We start from the raw sequence: 16193 nt of genomic DNA, 5'->3' as shown, positions 1-16193 counted from the left end.
TCAGTGATCAGCATCTATAGCACCAGGAGGGGAGCGGGGCTATTAAGTTATGTGGTACGTTACGTCAGGTTTTGTCTCACTAACAGTCAAGTACACTACAGCTCAGCCACTAATTGCGTGAGTATTGGAGACCCTTTTTGTATAGATCAGTGAGTGAGTGGGTGTATTCTTTTTGTAAGTGATCAACATCTATGGATCCAGTAAGGATAGCAAGTTATACATATATAGGTCAGTCTGGTAAGTTATGTCAGCTTCACGTTCACGTACTGGTGGCCTCGACCTTCACCTGGCACAGTTACACACAAAATATTTAATCGTAATTAGTTTCAGGTAAAATGTATCCAATTAATTCTATCGTTGCCCTTCCTGGTAATGTCAGTAAGTGTATTTAGTTGTTCCTGCTTCATTAGCTACAGTATTCTGTGAGCTCCTGCCCACACGTGCGTTGCAATGTTCAAGTAAATTATGTGAACTGATGAATTGGGATCTGTGGTTTTGACGGGACGAAAGGTATTGATGTGCGAGCGAAAACGTATTTATCGCAGATGTATAGAAAAAAAAACAAATACATCTGTTAAATCCAAATGTTTTATGTTGTGTGTCCGTGTGTGTGTGTGTTTGCAAGGCTGTGACATTTCCTATAGTTTAATCAACTGGCGAATGACTCAGAATGTATTTGTCATTAGGTTGCATAGTAAAATAATGATCAAGAGTCGTTGGGAGGTTCAAGGCTGCGGTCCCTTCCCTGAACCACACCAGTACCTCTGAAAACACGGAGGTAAATCACGGCTTCCCATCTCCGCAGTTACAGAAATAATGAGACGTATTCCTCCCTATTGGCCGGTCTTTCACATGCCGAGCTAACACATCAGCGGGAGAGAGAGAGAGAGAGAGAGAGAGAGAGAGAGAGAGAGAGAGAGAGAGAGAGAGAGAGAGAGAGAGAGAGAGCAGATAAACACTTATTAGTTTTGCCTACAAATAGTGACACATAATTACATATCTCTAAACACACACACACACACACACACACACACACACACACACACACACACACACACACACACACACACACACACACACAGAAAAAAAAGGGGAGCCGGTAACGCGTTTTATTTATTTATTTTTTTTTTTTGTTCTAAGATAAATCTGACAAAGGTGGCACTCTCTCTCTCTCTCTCTCTCTCTCTCTCTCTCTCGCTCTCTCTCTCTCTCTCTCTCTCTCTCTCTCTCTCTCTCTCTCTCTCTCTCATTAGTACTGGATGCAATTTTTTCTTTCATCAACAACGTGGGTTAACATGAATCCTACACACACACACACACACACACACACTACAATATATTCTCTTTTCTTCTCTATCAAAGACATATTTTTTCATCATCCCTTATTCCTTTTTCCTCTTTTTGTTTCCCTCTCTTCCCTTTCTTTTCTTATTTCGTAGCCAGCCTTCTCTTTTCTTCCTTTTCTACTTCTTCCCCTTTCCTTCCAATTCTCTGTTGTCCTCTTCCGTTGCTCCAATTACTTTTTTTCTTTTATTCCCTTGCGTTTCTTTTTCTCCCTCTTTCTCCTCCTCCTTCTTCCCTTCCTCTTTTTAATTTCACCTTCCTTCCTCTTCCTCTCCTTCCTAGACCTCTTTTCGTTTTATCTTTCCCTTCTCTCTCTTTTCTCTTCATTCTTTTTGCCTCCGTTTTCCTTTCTCTTCTTCTTCTTCATCTAATCTCATCCTCCTCCACTTCCTTCCCCTTCTCTTTCCTTTATTTCCTTTCTACATCCTCCTCCTCCTCCTCCTCCTCCTCCTCCTCCGCTTCTTCCTTCCCCTCCTCCTCCTCCGCTTCCTTCTCCTCCTCCTCCTCCTCCTCCTCCTCCTCCTCCTCCTCCTCCGCTTCTTCCGCCTCCTCCTCCTCCTCCTCCTCCTCCTCTTCCTCCTCCTCCTCCTCTCCTCCTCCGCCTCCTCCTCCTCCTCCTCCTCCTCCGCTTCTTCCTCCTCCTCCTCCTCCTCCTCCTCCTCTTCCTCCTCCTCCTCCTCCTCCTCCTCCTCCTCCTCCTCCTCCTCCTCCGCTTCTTCCTCTTCCTCCTCCTCCTCCTCCGCTTCTTTCTTCTCCTCCTCCTCCTCCGCTTCTTCCTCCTCCTCCTCCTCCTCCTCCTCCTCCTCCTCCTCCTCCTCCTCCACAGCCTCATTAGGCCCAGTAGAGCTGTTGCTGTCTCTTTTACCTTTCTATTCCTTTGTATTCTAGTCCTCTTCCTCCTCCTCCTCTTCCTCTTCTCTTCCTCTCTCTCTCTCTCCTCTCTCTCTCTCTCTCTCTCTCTCTCTCTCTCTCTCTCTCTCTCTCTCTCTCTCTCTCTCTCTCTCTCTCTCTCTCTCTCTCTCTCTCTCTCTCTCTCTCTCTCTCTCTCTCTCTCTACGCTAATTTAATCTTCCTTGATTTTCACAACTCCTGTTTCATCCATCTCCCTTCTCTATATATTCCTCCTCCTCCTCCTCTTCCCTCCTCCTCCTCCTCCTCCTCCTCCCTCCTCCTCCTCCTCCTCCGCTGCCTCTCGCTGTCGATTTACTCCGGACGCGAATGTTATGACCTTAATTACACTGTTAATTAAATCGCAGGTAAAATATTCAGGCTTATGCATTCAGTGTATATATTTTTCTCTCTGTTTTGTTTAAGCCGCAGTGACTGTTGGGCTGTGCTGGTGTAGTAATTGCGCGCGCGCGCCGCGTGTGTGTGTGTGTGTGTGTGTGTGTGTGTGTGTGTGTGGTGTGTGTGTGTGTGTGTGTGTGTGTGTGTGTGTGTAAAGTGTAGGTTTAATCAAAATATTACTTATGAAAGAATCGCTCACCCAATACTAATGAGAGAGAGAGAGAGAGAGAGAGAGAGAGAGAGAGAGAAGAGAGAGAGAGAGAGAGAGAGGGAGAGAGAGAGGAGAGAGAGAGAGAGAGAGAGGACTGACATGTTTGCCTAACGAGAAAAATATTAAAAAAAAGAAAAAAGATAGATAACAACATTAAGAAATAAAAAAAAAATATTAGCACAAACATTAATGGAATTATGAAAGTAATCAAACAAACATAGCATACCTTATATTAATTGCACGCATGCATACACACACTGCCCTGTTTGTGGAGGTAATTGTCGAGAAAAAATTAATTATCTAGTAAGTAATTAAGTCATCTCACTTCATTAATTACACTCGACACATTTTTTACACGTTTTACACACAGAGACATTTGTGTGCACATACATTACACACGCCTGGAGGTGAACATCTGACGCATGAATGTTAAGTTATAGAGAGAACGGCCAAGGGAAAAACACTGGTGAAAAATAAATAAATAAATAGATAAATAAATGAGTGGACGCAGTGGAGCATTGCATTATGCGTGCAGCCTTTCTTTCTATTTAGTTTTTTTGATTTATTCATTATCATTTCACTTTGTTATCATTATCATTTTATTTAATATTTTTACTAAGCCTCAGTTTATTTGCTCTATTATCACGCCTGGAAAATTATGTGTTATATATTTTTTTTTTTTTCATTTAAGAGGAGCACTGACCAAGGGCAACAAAAGGGCAGGAGAAAGGTCCAATGAAGATGCCACTCCCCAAAGAGCCAAAGCCTAAAGGATCAGTCAAAATTATGAGAATTGTCTTGAAACCTCCCTCGTGAAAGAGTTCAAATCATAGGTAGAGAGAAATACAGAAGCAGGCAGGAAGTTCCGGAGTTTAGCATGGTATCTCTCTTGCCATGCTTAGAAACTGATATGTAATATATCAGGACCTCTCTTGTCACTTTTGGAAACTGAGTAGCATACTTAGAGTTAACTTGCAAAGCTTAAAAACGTCGAAACTTAGAACTTGATGTGCCGTGTGCTTGTACCTCTTTTGAAATGCTTAGAAACTTACGTGTACTGTATTCTGACCTCCCTTGCCATACTTAGTAACTGATAATATTGCATGCTTGGACTGTCCTTGCCACACTTACGATCTGATATGTAGCATGCATGTACACAGCAGGTGAAGGAGCCTGGAGTCACTCGTCCTGTTCACTTCCCCGGAGTCAGACGGAGCAGGTTCACAAAGATCACACAAAAGTCACTCTTCCCGCAGACAACGTGAGAGAAGATCCCAACCTACGGAGAGAAAGGATTGTTTTAATATCAGACACGAAGCCAGCCCCGCCATTTCATACAGAACAAACAGTGTAAAGGTTAATAAAGATAATGTACCATAATAAATTACCATTGCGTAGAGAAAAGCGCGAACAGAAATGCAAACACACCGAAAGGAAAGGTTTACAGAGGAAGCTTTTAATATTAGACACGAAACCAGTCATCCCTCAAATAAAACTTCAAATTAAACTCAGCATAGCACACTCAAATGATAGGAACTAGGAGCGGAGATTACAGAGTCAGAAATCACTCATACCTCACGGGAAATTAATAAGGGGAAACCTACTCAGTAACTGTCAAATTACACAAAAGCGGACCTACACCATAGTACAGCGGGAGGAATCAGTCACCGTCCACTCGTCCAGATTACAGAGCAAGAGCCTGAAATGAGGCGGTACAATGATACAGTGAGTGAAGGAGACTGGGTGAGTAGGAGGCAGGAGGAAAGGGATGGAGTGGTACATTGAGGACTCCTGCCAGCCATGTCAAGAGCGGTGGTCGTGCAAATCACCTCAGATCATAAGGATGCCTAGGTGTTGCTGTGTGTGTGTGTGTGTGTGTGTGTGTGTGGGTGGATGGGTTGGTGGGTGTGGGTGGGTGGGTGTTGAGAGAGGGAGGGAAGGAGGAAGGATGAGAGGAAGGGAGGATGAGAGTAAGGGACGATGAGAGAGAGAGAGAGAGAGAGAGAGAGAGAGAGAGAGAGAGAGAGAGAGAGAGAGAGAGAGAGAGAGAGAGAGAGAGAGAGAGAGAGAGAGAGAGAGCTCGGGCACTTGCACATACAATACCCAATTGGTTTTATTGATCTATAAATATGATGGAATACTTGACGTAGTGGAGTGCACAACAAATTGAGTGCAGGTGGAATTCATCGTGCTGGTGATGCAGACGAGTAAGTAATAACCCGACTGTAATGGTTTATACAGGTAATAAATACATGAAGGTAATCGAGGTTACGTCCAGAATAAACCAGGTGCGCTTTACCTTTCATGTTCCAATTACAACTCAATTACCACATCGTGATTATATACACAAATAGTCGCCAGTGTGTTTCAACTAAAGACTCAGTGACATGAAAGGGGAGCTTATCTCAATGGCGGTATTAACCCCTTGATTGCTGTGGCTTCTCATCAAGGTTAATAAAACGTTCGGTGTAAGTTTAAAGTCTGATTTTCAATGGAAGTATCAAGGCTTTTAACTGTTGTGGCTTCTCGTCAGACTTAATATAATACTTGATTAACTCTAAAGTAGCGGATGGGTTGGTGTGTGCGGATCCACATGCTGCCTTCATGAAATCCGTAGTCCAGACTTCTGAGTCTAAAGACAATTTGGGGACCAAGTAATTTGGGTACCCGAGTACCAAACGTCCTGAGGCCTATTTACACCCAGGCCATCTGTCTTGAGGATCATCTGACCTTAGGCCTGTATGACCTGAGTACCATCGGCCCAGTACCAAGTGACTACAAACTGTAACATCAGGGAATCCCTGTTTGATACTGTATTTCTCCCTCCCTATGACTTGAATTCTTTCTAGAGGGAGGTCTTAAGACACTTCTCCGATTTTGGATAATCCTTTTGATCTTTCCTTTTCTTTAAGCACTAAGACCTTAGTAGGCTTTTCTATTTTTTTTATTTATCTTTTTATTGTTTCACTTGGCCAGTATCCCTCTTAACTAAAGTAGGAGGCTCAAGAGTGAAGGGGTTCAAGTACTTGGGCTCCCTTACTACGACAATATCGATGTAGAAATCAGCTATGAGATCCAGTCGCGATGAAGCAGAAAAGAATGACAGGGTTACTCTTATGATCAAAAACTGGTGGTAGAATTAATGGAAAAATATACAAGACAGAGGTATAACCTACGACCTGCAATGCTGTGCAGTACAGAGACATGAGCCTATGGAGTAGACGCAGAAATAGAGGATGAGTGGTGCGGATATGAGAATGTTCAGATCATCAGCGTCTGTAATCCGGACAGGACAGAATAACGTTAGGTTTAAAAGGAAGATCGGAAGGAACTGATTCTTAAACCGAGTGGTAGATGAATGAGATACTCAGTAATCAAATTGTTAGTGCTGACTCATTAGGGATCTTTAAAAGATGACTAAATAAATGTATGGAAGAGGATGATAGGTGGAAATAAATAAGTATGCTTCATAAAGGAACTGTCACATGTAAACCTGATGGCTTCTCGCTGTTTTCGCTGCGTTCTTCCGTTCTTAAGATGCATGGTGGGAGTGACGAGGATGGATACAGTGAACCGTAACTGAACTCGCAACATTAACGCCGCAAGCAGAGCACTACACCTCATGGCCATATACAGAGGCAACATGACTCCAGATGAGGGTTACAAAAAAAAAAAAAGCGCTAACCTCTTCTTTTGATAATCTACCGTGAGCCATAACCTAACTCGCAGCCTTAACGTAAACCAAGCACTTCACCTCACAGCCACCCTTGTATCAACACACACATACCACTTTCTTCACCAAGCGTTCCCTCTAACCCCAAAAGTTTTCTCCAAAAGTGGAAAAACAATTTCTTGCGGTTACATTTACTGCGGAGTAGTGACATAAGAAGCCAGTCAGGAGAGCGTCTGAGAACTTTAAGTGGAGGAGAAAATGGACCATCAAGCGTGGGTTGGGTAATGCTGCTGCCCTCAAGGCCTCGGAGGGGACTGCTGAGGCGGTGATGCTCGGCGCGCCACCCTCTGTGTCTTTATACGGCTGAAACACGTCAAACTGAACGAAAACCGGGACACAAAAACATAAGATAAGGGAAGTTACTAGAAGCCGTCAGGCCTACACGTGGCAGTCCCTGTATCAAACATATCTACCTACGTATTTACACCTATCATCCTCATCGATAAACTTATTTAATCTTTTAAAGCTCCCTACCGATGCACGAGTATATCATGAGAAGCTGACATTGCGGCCAAGTCAACCAACGTGACGGAATAGCATAGATTCAGTGCTATTCTTCTAATTCCAGTATTTTCAAGGCTTAGCACACAACTTCACTGTTAAAAACTCCTGCCAAACTGAACGAAGGCCGGGATATATGCCGTAAGAAGCCGTCACTGTTACCATGTCTGCCACAATAACAAACTAGCGAGTAGATTCATTGTTATTCCTCAAATTCCAGTGCTTTCAAGACTCTGTCACCCTGTTAATTACTAAGGAAGGTGGGTAAAGGACAGGTGCGTGTTGGCAGCAAACTTTTGACTGACAGGTACGGCATGAATAGGAGGTGAAGGCGCTGTGTGCAGGGCTATGACACACTTGCGTACATAGTTAATGTTTGCCTCGTCAGGCAGTGAAATAAGAGTTTTTTTTTTTCCACAACTCATCCACACAAGTCACGTTGATGGTTAGAGTAAAAAAAACGTACTTTTTACTATGCTGTATGCAAACTCTCTCTCTCTCTCTCTCTCTCTCTCTCTCTCTCTCTCTCTCTCTCTCTCTCTCTCTCTCTCTCTCTCACACACACACACACATGCCAGCCTGCATACTATTCATCTTCGACAGTAATTCCATGATTCTGTGAAGTATGCGTGCCAGTAATTGCCTAACTTCGCGTGCCGTTACTCCGCCGCCGCCACCACCACCACCACTACCACTGCCACTCCCACCACCACCACTACTACCATCACCACTACTACTACCACTACCATCACTGCTACCAATATCACAATCACCACCACTACTGCTATCACCATTACCACACACAAATCAACAATCATAAAGAATTAAATTAAATGAAGCAAATATCTGTGTGTAAAAAGAAAGGAAGAAGAGCATTACGCATTTTCCATTCAAATCTTTCATTCAGAATACATGCATATTTAATCTTCGTTTTATTTTTTCCTCCATGAGAACCTTTTGTGTTTTCAATATTTGTTGCACGTTAAGTTTATATTATTTTTTTACGGAATTATTTTATCTTTTCATCAAGTCATGTAACTTGTTGTTTGCTTTGAAATGTTTTATGTAAGTTCGTGGAGGTTATTTGGCTGCTTCTTTCAAATATTAATTCCACTTTTTATCCACGGTAAGTTTTTCGTCCCGTCGCGGCGGTGGGTAATTTGGTGCATTATCTTGTTACGTCAGCAATTTACTTAAACTTTCGTCCAATCCTACTTTTTTCCACTTCACCTTCTTTAGCTACCTGCACCTCACCTATTGCCCTTCATAATATTCCCAGATTCTGAAGCACAGCGTTCAGTTTCATCCGGCGGTAGATCTGAGCATTAACTTTGCAGCGATCCCAAGAGCAACTAGTCTTGTCCTACCCAGCGTGAGTGTTCCCGACATGCTGACCTGATACACGAGGATGCTTTCATAACTCTTTTGGGATTGTGTATTGTTTTCCTTATGGCATAGTGAAGCGGTTGAGAGATCGATCCTACCACACGATGATTTCTCAGTGGGAGAGGTAGAGCTATTTTTTAACCCTATCCATAGCTACTGAAGAATTACAAAGGATGAAGAAAAATATTTCATGACCTTCACTGGATGTTTGATTATGCTTCTCATCATAGTGTTTCGTTGAGGCACCATAATCAATGCAAACCTGATGGTGTTATGAATGGCGGATAGAAGTAAGCTAGGATTGTGTATGAGAAGATAACAACTTCATAAGAACATAAGAACGAAGCTTATACATAATCAGCTGGATCATGTAAAACTCTTCCGTATGGATGGTCTCGCTAACGCTAAGGATGTTGAAACCCAAAGCTCTTATTCTCTTTTATTACTGAAATTTGTTGTGGTGGAGGCACTCAGCGGGACGTTAAAACGTGAATTACTGCTCCCATGCACGCCACCAGCCAGGCTCTCAGGGCTCGGGGCGGGAAGTGGTCGCTGAGGGCCCGGGAACACTCACTGGAAGGTCTTATATTCTTGAACACCTTAAGCTTCCATTAGGACTATGTTTAAGGGCCGCAGAGATGATTCGGTAGGTTCTCTCGATTATTTTTCCCATTGATGATGTAGAATACTTGTTAAATTACCACTACACTTAAAAAACTTCCTTCAAAATCACATTAACTTGCATTTGAGCTTGTTAACTGTAGTCAAGATAAGGCGTCAAGATATTTAAGAAGGAAACCCAAACACGAAGAGGAAGTTGATTCATAAATAGTATATTCAGACATTTAAACTTATAAAATGGTAAATAGGTACTGATAATTTTGGCGCCATAAGCGAGAGAGAGAGAGAGAGAGAGAGAGAGAGAGAGAGAGAGAGAGAGAGAGAGAGAGAGAGAGAGAGAGAGAGAGAGAGAGAGAGAGAGAGAGAAAATGAGTGTGTCTGTTGTGTGAGAGTACCTACACTTTTCACAGAGGCATCACAGTACACACACACACACACACACACACACACACACACACACACACACCACCGTACACGTCCTTCCATTCACTACTTCCATCTCTGAACAAAAGACCAGACTCCAGGAAGCACAACACTGGCGGCAGGTGCGTCTCATCAACACAAGAGCGAGTGATGGCCGCGATAACCCCGCACCGCTGACTCCATTCCGCCTTCATCCATAACAAGGCGAGGCTCACCAACCAACACTCGTACACTGAAGCTCACTAGTCCAGTAACCTGCCGCGCTTTTTTTTTAATGTAATCAGGACACTGACCAGGAGCAACAGAATGAAAACAAAAGACTGAGGAGCCAGTCGCTGAAGAAAGGTCAAAAATCATTCAAAAGCGGCCGATAAGTGTCGTGAAACCTTTCTGAAAGAGCTCAATTCATAGGAAGGAAGAAATACAGAAGTAGGCAGGGAGTTCCAGAGTTTATTATTATTATTATTATTATTATTATTATTATTATTATTATTATTATTATTATTATTATCATCATCATCATTATAATCATCATTATTACCATCGTCACTAACACAATCCTCATTACAAGCAGAGAGATTAACTAACTCCACGCAATAAACAATAAAAGCATCATCAGTGTTCCTATCATCACCATAATTACTACCACCGTTGCCACTACTAATAATAATCCCCATTGCTTTGACCTTTGGCTCATCCACACAGCTTTTTAATGACGAGAGAAAAAATAAATAAAAAGGAGAGAAACGCACAGCTGAAACTTTTCGCAATGGGACTGAAACCTTTTACCCAGATTACTAACAGACTTTTTTTGTCAGTGTGAAGGAGAGTGTGGAGGAGAGAGAGAGAGAGAGAGAGAGAGAGAGAGAGAGAGAGAGAGAGAGAGAGAGAGAGAGAGAGAGAGAGAGAGAGAGAGAAAGAGAGAGTGAGTACGGAAAAAATCTACATAAGTTTTAAATAATATGTCCATGAAAGAGTGTACAAACAAGCAAACACACACACACACACACACACACACACACACACACACACACACACACACACATTTTTTGTCATGGGGTCAGCCGTGTGTGTGTGTGTGTGTGTGTGTGTGTGTGTGTACGCACCGTTGACTTTTTCCTCTCTTTTTAACTTCATTCCTTCTAATTTCGCTTCCTCCTTCTTTCCATCATTCATTTCTACGTTTATTCTTTTAAGTGGATATCGTTTAATAGATTTCAGGCACCGAAACGAGAAATTACTAAGATTATCCAAGTCCTTATTTATTCCTCGTCTCCACACCCCTCATTATTTGTCATATTATAATGCATCTACAAGACTTGCGTTTTTAATACTGATATTGCAGAAGCCGTAGCTGAGTTTCCACTAGATGGCAGCAGTGCGTCATGCAAAACTTTCCCTCTACTATGTTTTTATCAATTGGATTCGTTCCAGTAACAGCAAATTGTTTTAAGAGTTTTCATGTTTCAGGGCTTAGATTAATTGAAGACTCCCTCCTGTACCTTCATATTATTCACGGAAATTTAAACTCACATGTATTTTGCAGGATCGAGGAGTCAGGGAAGGTTTGTAAAAGGAAGAGAGTTATTGAAGTCAAGGAAATATGCAATTGGTGTACAGGAAAGTAGAGTTTGGAACAAAGACACAGAAAAGTGGTGTTTAAAGTAAATAAAAGTACTTAGAGTAAATTAAAATATTGATCAGATTAGATTTTTAGGATCTGGAAACGTCAGGGAAGGTTTGTAAAGAAAGAGAAGGGATTAAAGTGAAAGAACGAAGGTGTTTAATAAAATATCGTGTCGTGAGCAAAGTAAAACCAGTGTTCAAAGTAATGATTAAAAATATATATAAGTAGTGTTTAGAATAAAAGAAAAATACTGGTGAGAAAAGAAAAATAAGAAAGAAAAAAGTTCTTAAATTAACGAGTAAATATTGTTGACTGCTAATGACAACGTGACACTTGCTACTTCACTTGAACTGCCGTGGACGATTCCTTTCAAAAATATAAAAGTAAAATAAAACTATGAAACATTTTTTGACCTACTCCATCACTTCTCTGGCTGTCAGTGGTGCTTAACGATATTGCACTCTGAACCTGACCTGTAAGATCTAATAAAGCTGGGGGGAGAAGCCGTAGCAGTCAGGGCTCATCAAGTTCGTCTCGTACCTCATGCAGACAGTAAATCTTAGTGAATATCAAAGTTCGTGTAGAAAAGTATCTAATCATGTGAAATCGCAATGTAAATCTCCACTCGATTTATAAATACTTGAAACACTATCAGGCAAATAAAAAAAAATAAATAAATAAAAAAAAAGAAAAGAAATTTAGAAAGAAGATAAGAATTTGTTTGAATTTTTTTTTAATAATAGCATTTGGTGGAAATAAGTTTTTACAGAGAAAGCAAAGAAAATTTTTTAAAAAGTAACATTGCCAAAAGGAAAGTAAAAATCTGCATAACAGCAAATACATACTACAAATATGGATAAAAAAAAGTATTGCATGCACCCCAATCGAAGCTGAAGAAAAGGAAGGTAAAGGTTTGTCGTATTGAAGCCTTTTACTGTCCTGAAAAGTAATCAAAACTTCAAAACGAGGAAATATTAATGATAAAAATGTTCGCTTGAGTGAGATGCGGAAGTAATGAGAACACGGAGCGAAACGATTGCGCATCAGAAACTACTGGCAGCAAAATTATTGGTAGATTTTACATCGATTACATCCCGCTCGAAGTGTTAAGGAGGAGGAGGAGGAGGAGGAGGAGGAGGAGGAGGAGGAGGAGGAGGAGGAGGAGGAGGAGGAGGAGAAGTTAAATAAAACTTAACGTAACCAGATCATGAACAATTGCATTAGTAGTCGTAGTAAAAGTATTCGTAGTAGTAGTAATAGTAGTAGTAGTAGTAGTATTAGTATAGGTGGTGGTGTTAAGTGGTAGTAGTAGTTTTTGTCGTTGTGGTAGTAGTAGTAGTAGTAGTAGTAGACATAATAACCAGTATTTTTAAATGTTTTGTACTATCTTCAAAAGCCACAGAGATGTTAAATACAGGTTCTAAGATACAGACATTAACACTGAACGTTAACACCCTTAAAAAAAAAAAATAATAATAATAATAACTTCGACCAACACTAAAGGCTGTGATAGATATAGTGTGCAGTAACCTATAAAACACTTGATAATACAGATCCCAAGGTACATACACAATCACTAAGCATAAACACCTTTAAAAGAGAAATCCAACAACTATATTGGTTGAAATAAGTACAGTGTGCATTAACCTACAGGACGTTTGAGAATGCAGCTCCCTAAGCCACACTCCGAGGCGCACGCGCACACACACACACACACACACACACACACACACACACACACACACACACACACACACACACTAGAGCAGTCAAAGTAACGCGTCTCGCCAGGAAGAGGGTGGGGTGTTAGCAATCCCGAACGCTGCTTCCCTCTCGCCACACAAAGGACGCCTTGCAAAACACCTGAAACTACTCGACCCCAAACGATGCTGCGGTTCGTGAGTGAGGCAGAGAGGCTGGGAGGCTGCAAAGCTGGTAGAGGACTCTCGTGTAACGCATGATGTAGCTTGTGTGTGTTGGCTGGCATGCCGGTGTGGCGAGGGAGCGGGTGTAGGAAGATGTGGAGAGGGGAGAGTGTTCGGGATGCTGGTGCTAGTGTGTGGTGGGGAGTGTGGGGAGGGAAGTGGGTGTTTTGGGGTAGAGGGGTAGGTAAGCGGCTATATGCATTCTCCTAACATTAACATAACTGTTACCGCCACCTGAAAACTGCCTGGTAGCATTAGCGCCACCTCGCTTAGGATGCCTCGCCTGCTGCCAAGTACAACCCGACCCTTCCTTGCCACCAGCCTCCCTTCCTGCATCCCTTTCGTCCCCTCCACTCTCTCTTTCCTTCCTTACCTACTGTGCTGCCCCTGCCTTCTCCCTTTCGTGCCTTCCATCCTTACCTATTGCGCCAACCTCTTTCTTCCCCTCCACTCCCTCCTACGTCTCTCCCATCCTTACCTAGTGTCCCTGCCTCCTCTCCCATCTTTACATCCCCCTTCACCTCTCTTCCCCGTCATTATCTACCTCTTTCCTTACCTCCTCATCTTCACTCCTGTCTCCTCCCTTCTCTTAATCTTATGTCTTCTTAGTGTTCCCCGTTCCTCTTCCGTCTTTTCTCCCTCGACCTCTTTTTCCTTTCCCATTTTTATCCTTATTTTCCTCCTCACCTTTCCTCCTTTCTCCTTTTCTCCCACCTCCATGTTATCTCTCACTTTTATCTACCATATTTACCTAGCCGCTCCCTTCCTCCTCTCTTATCCTTATTTTCTTAATTGCCTTCTTTCTTTCCTTTAGTTGCCTCCCTGATTCGTTTCTCTTCCTCTCATTCTTTCCATCGCTGCTTTCTTCTTCTCCGCTTAAATCCGTGTTCGGGATCGCTGTTTATAATGAGCCTTTTCCAGCTGGCTCCGTCTTGTGCCATTCTTTCTTTTATTCCTTTGTCTCTCATGTATTTTTGTACTATAGATTCTTAAATAGTTTTGATGCCTAGAAAAAGACAAAATTTATCTCATGTTTTGTTTTCTATTTCTCTGCACTCATGGAAACATTTTTGATAGTGTTCTGAATGTTAGGAAAGGAAAACCACAGCACTGAGCGGCTCAAGGGATTCTGTTTTCTATGGTAAGAAACGCTTTGGTAATCTCTAAACACGATATTCCCAAAACGCTTCTTATAAAGAAGAAATTTATAACCTACGTAGTCAAGATTAAAACAATGAATGCCAAACTTTTCAAAGGCCCCAGCTTCTATTCTGAGGAAGAGACGCCAATGTCATTCACTTTGCATTAAATTAATCCGCTGCTCATTCAAGAACCATGTAATTTCAAACTACTGTGTGGTATAGAATTTACATCACTGTCATGAACATTCAGAGTTCCAACAGTCTTATAGAGAACAGAGAAAGAGGATTGTCGTTACAAATTGTAGTGAATGGAAGCTCAGTTTAAATACCCCAATAAGAAAATTTAAAAAATCAGTTACAGCCTGAAGTAATCCTGAAAACATATTTTAAAAGATGTGTGAGTAACAGATACCATGAAAAGTGTGAGTGAGAGGAGGAATAAGTAGGTGGAGGTGTGAATGAATGACAGGTGTAAGTGGGTGGAGTGAGTGGATGGAGGTAACTGTGTCGCGGCGTGAGTGGATGGAGGCGTGAATGAGAGAGCCGTGTGCGTGTGGGTGGGTGGACGGGCGGAGAGACAAGACGGACACTTGACCTTTACAACTCCTTCCTCCAAGTTTGTTATTAGTGCGTCGGAAGGAGGCGCCGAGTGGACAAAAGACATTTTATTTCCGAGACGAGACGAGATTCTCCTTCCTCAACTTAATAACTTTTGTACCCTCACGCTTCTTATTAACACGACACGAGAATGTTTCTTGGAGCGCACAAACGAATATCATATTTTTAGATGCTATATTGTCACACTTCTTGGGTGGCCATTGTACTGCCACTAATAAGCAAAATGTAAAAGATATTTACACCAAAGCATTCCTCCTTCAGGTGTTAAAGAAGGATAGAAATAGTTGAGAGATGTGTTTCTTTTTACCTTATATGATGAGCAGACCCGAAGGAACGACGGAGATGAGACTAAGAGACCGGCGTGTTCTTCCCATAACAATGTGCAGTGCCTGAAGAAAGGAAGAAAGGTCGTAAGGTTAAACTAATATAGACGTCAGACAGTCCTGCCTTAGACCATCTGAGCTGAAAGTTGAGTGTTTGGACGTGAAATTGTGAAGTGTTTGGATGTGAAAATGTTTAGTGTTTGGATGGGAAAGTGTCGCGGCGTCCAGCACGAGTCGCGAGCCTCACATCAGCACATCATGTCATGGCGTCACCAGTTGTCACGCGTCATAATAATGTCATGTTTGCTCACACGCGTTTGTGATTTGATCTGAACATTAATATTTTCTGCATGGGATTTTTTTTTTTTTGTGTAGGCTCATTATGACGTGATAAAAAAGGGTTAACACAATAAAAATATGAATAAACAATTATATTTGCGCGCGCATGCACACTTAAACAATGCACTATATATTCCTCTGTATCTATCTATCTATGTAACTATTATCTATTCAACACACACACACACACACACACACACACACACACACACACACACACACACACAGTAATTAATTCAGCGCATCGCCGCCTCAGTCTTTACCTCAGAGAAAAACTTGCAAAACTCGTCCCTCGAACCCCCGCCTCACTTTGTCGCTCGTTTCGCCGCGGAGATCCCTCAGGTTCCCGATGTCTATGCATGAGGGAGGCACGGAGGAGACGCGGGTCGAGGCTTTCCAGTAGGTGCCATGGCCGCACATCTGGAGAATAACTGATGTGCAGGAACAGGCCAAGGTCGAGGCTGACTGTCACATTTGCGCAGCAATAATGTTGTCACGCACGAGAGCTTCACCTGAGTGGTGCAAGAAAGTGGTGAGTGTTTGCAAATATCGTTTCAAATTGCATTTACCTTTTTCTTCTTTTTCTACTTTTCTCCTTCTTCCTCTTCTTTTTCTTCTTCTTCTGCATAATTTTTCCACGTTCATATTGGGTTGCTTATTCTCTGTAGTCTTGTCCATATCATTGTGTCGTCTGTATGACAATCTCTGTAGCG

The sequence above is a fragment of the Scylla paramamosain genome, unplaced genomic scaffold (genome assembly GCF_035594125.1).
Source record: "Scylla paramamosain isolate STU-SP2022 unplaced genomic scaffold, ASM3559412v1 Contig20, whole genome shotgun sequence".
NCBI classification, from domain to species: domain Eukaryota; kingdom Metazoa; phylum Arthropoda; class Malacostraca; order Decapoda; family Portunidae; genus Scylla; species Scylla paramamosain.
The sequence above is the reverse complement of the archived record's forward strand: the minus strand, read 5'-3'. Positions refer to the sequence as shown.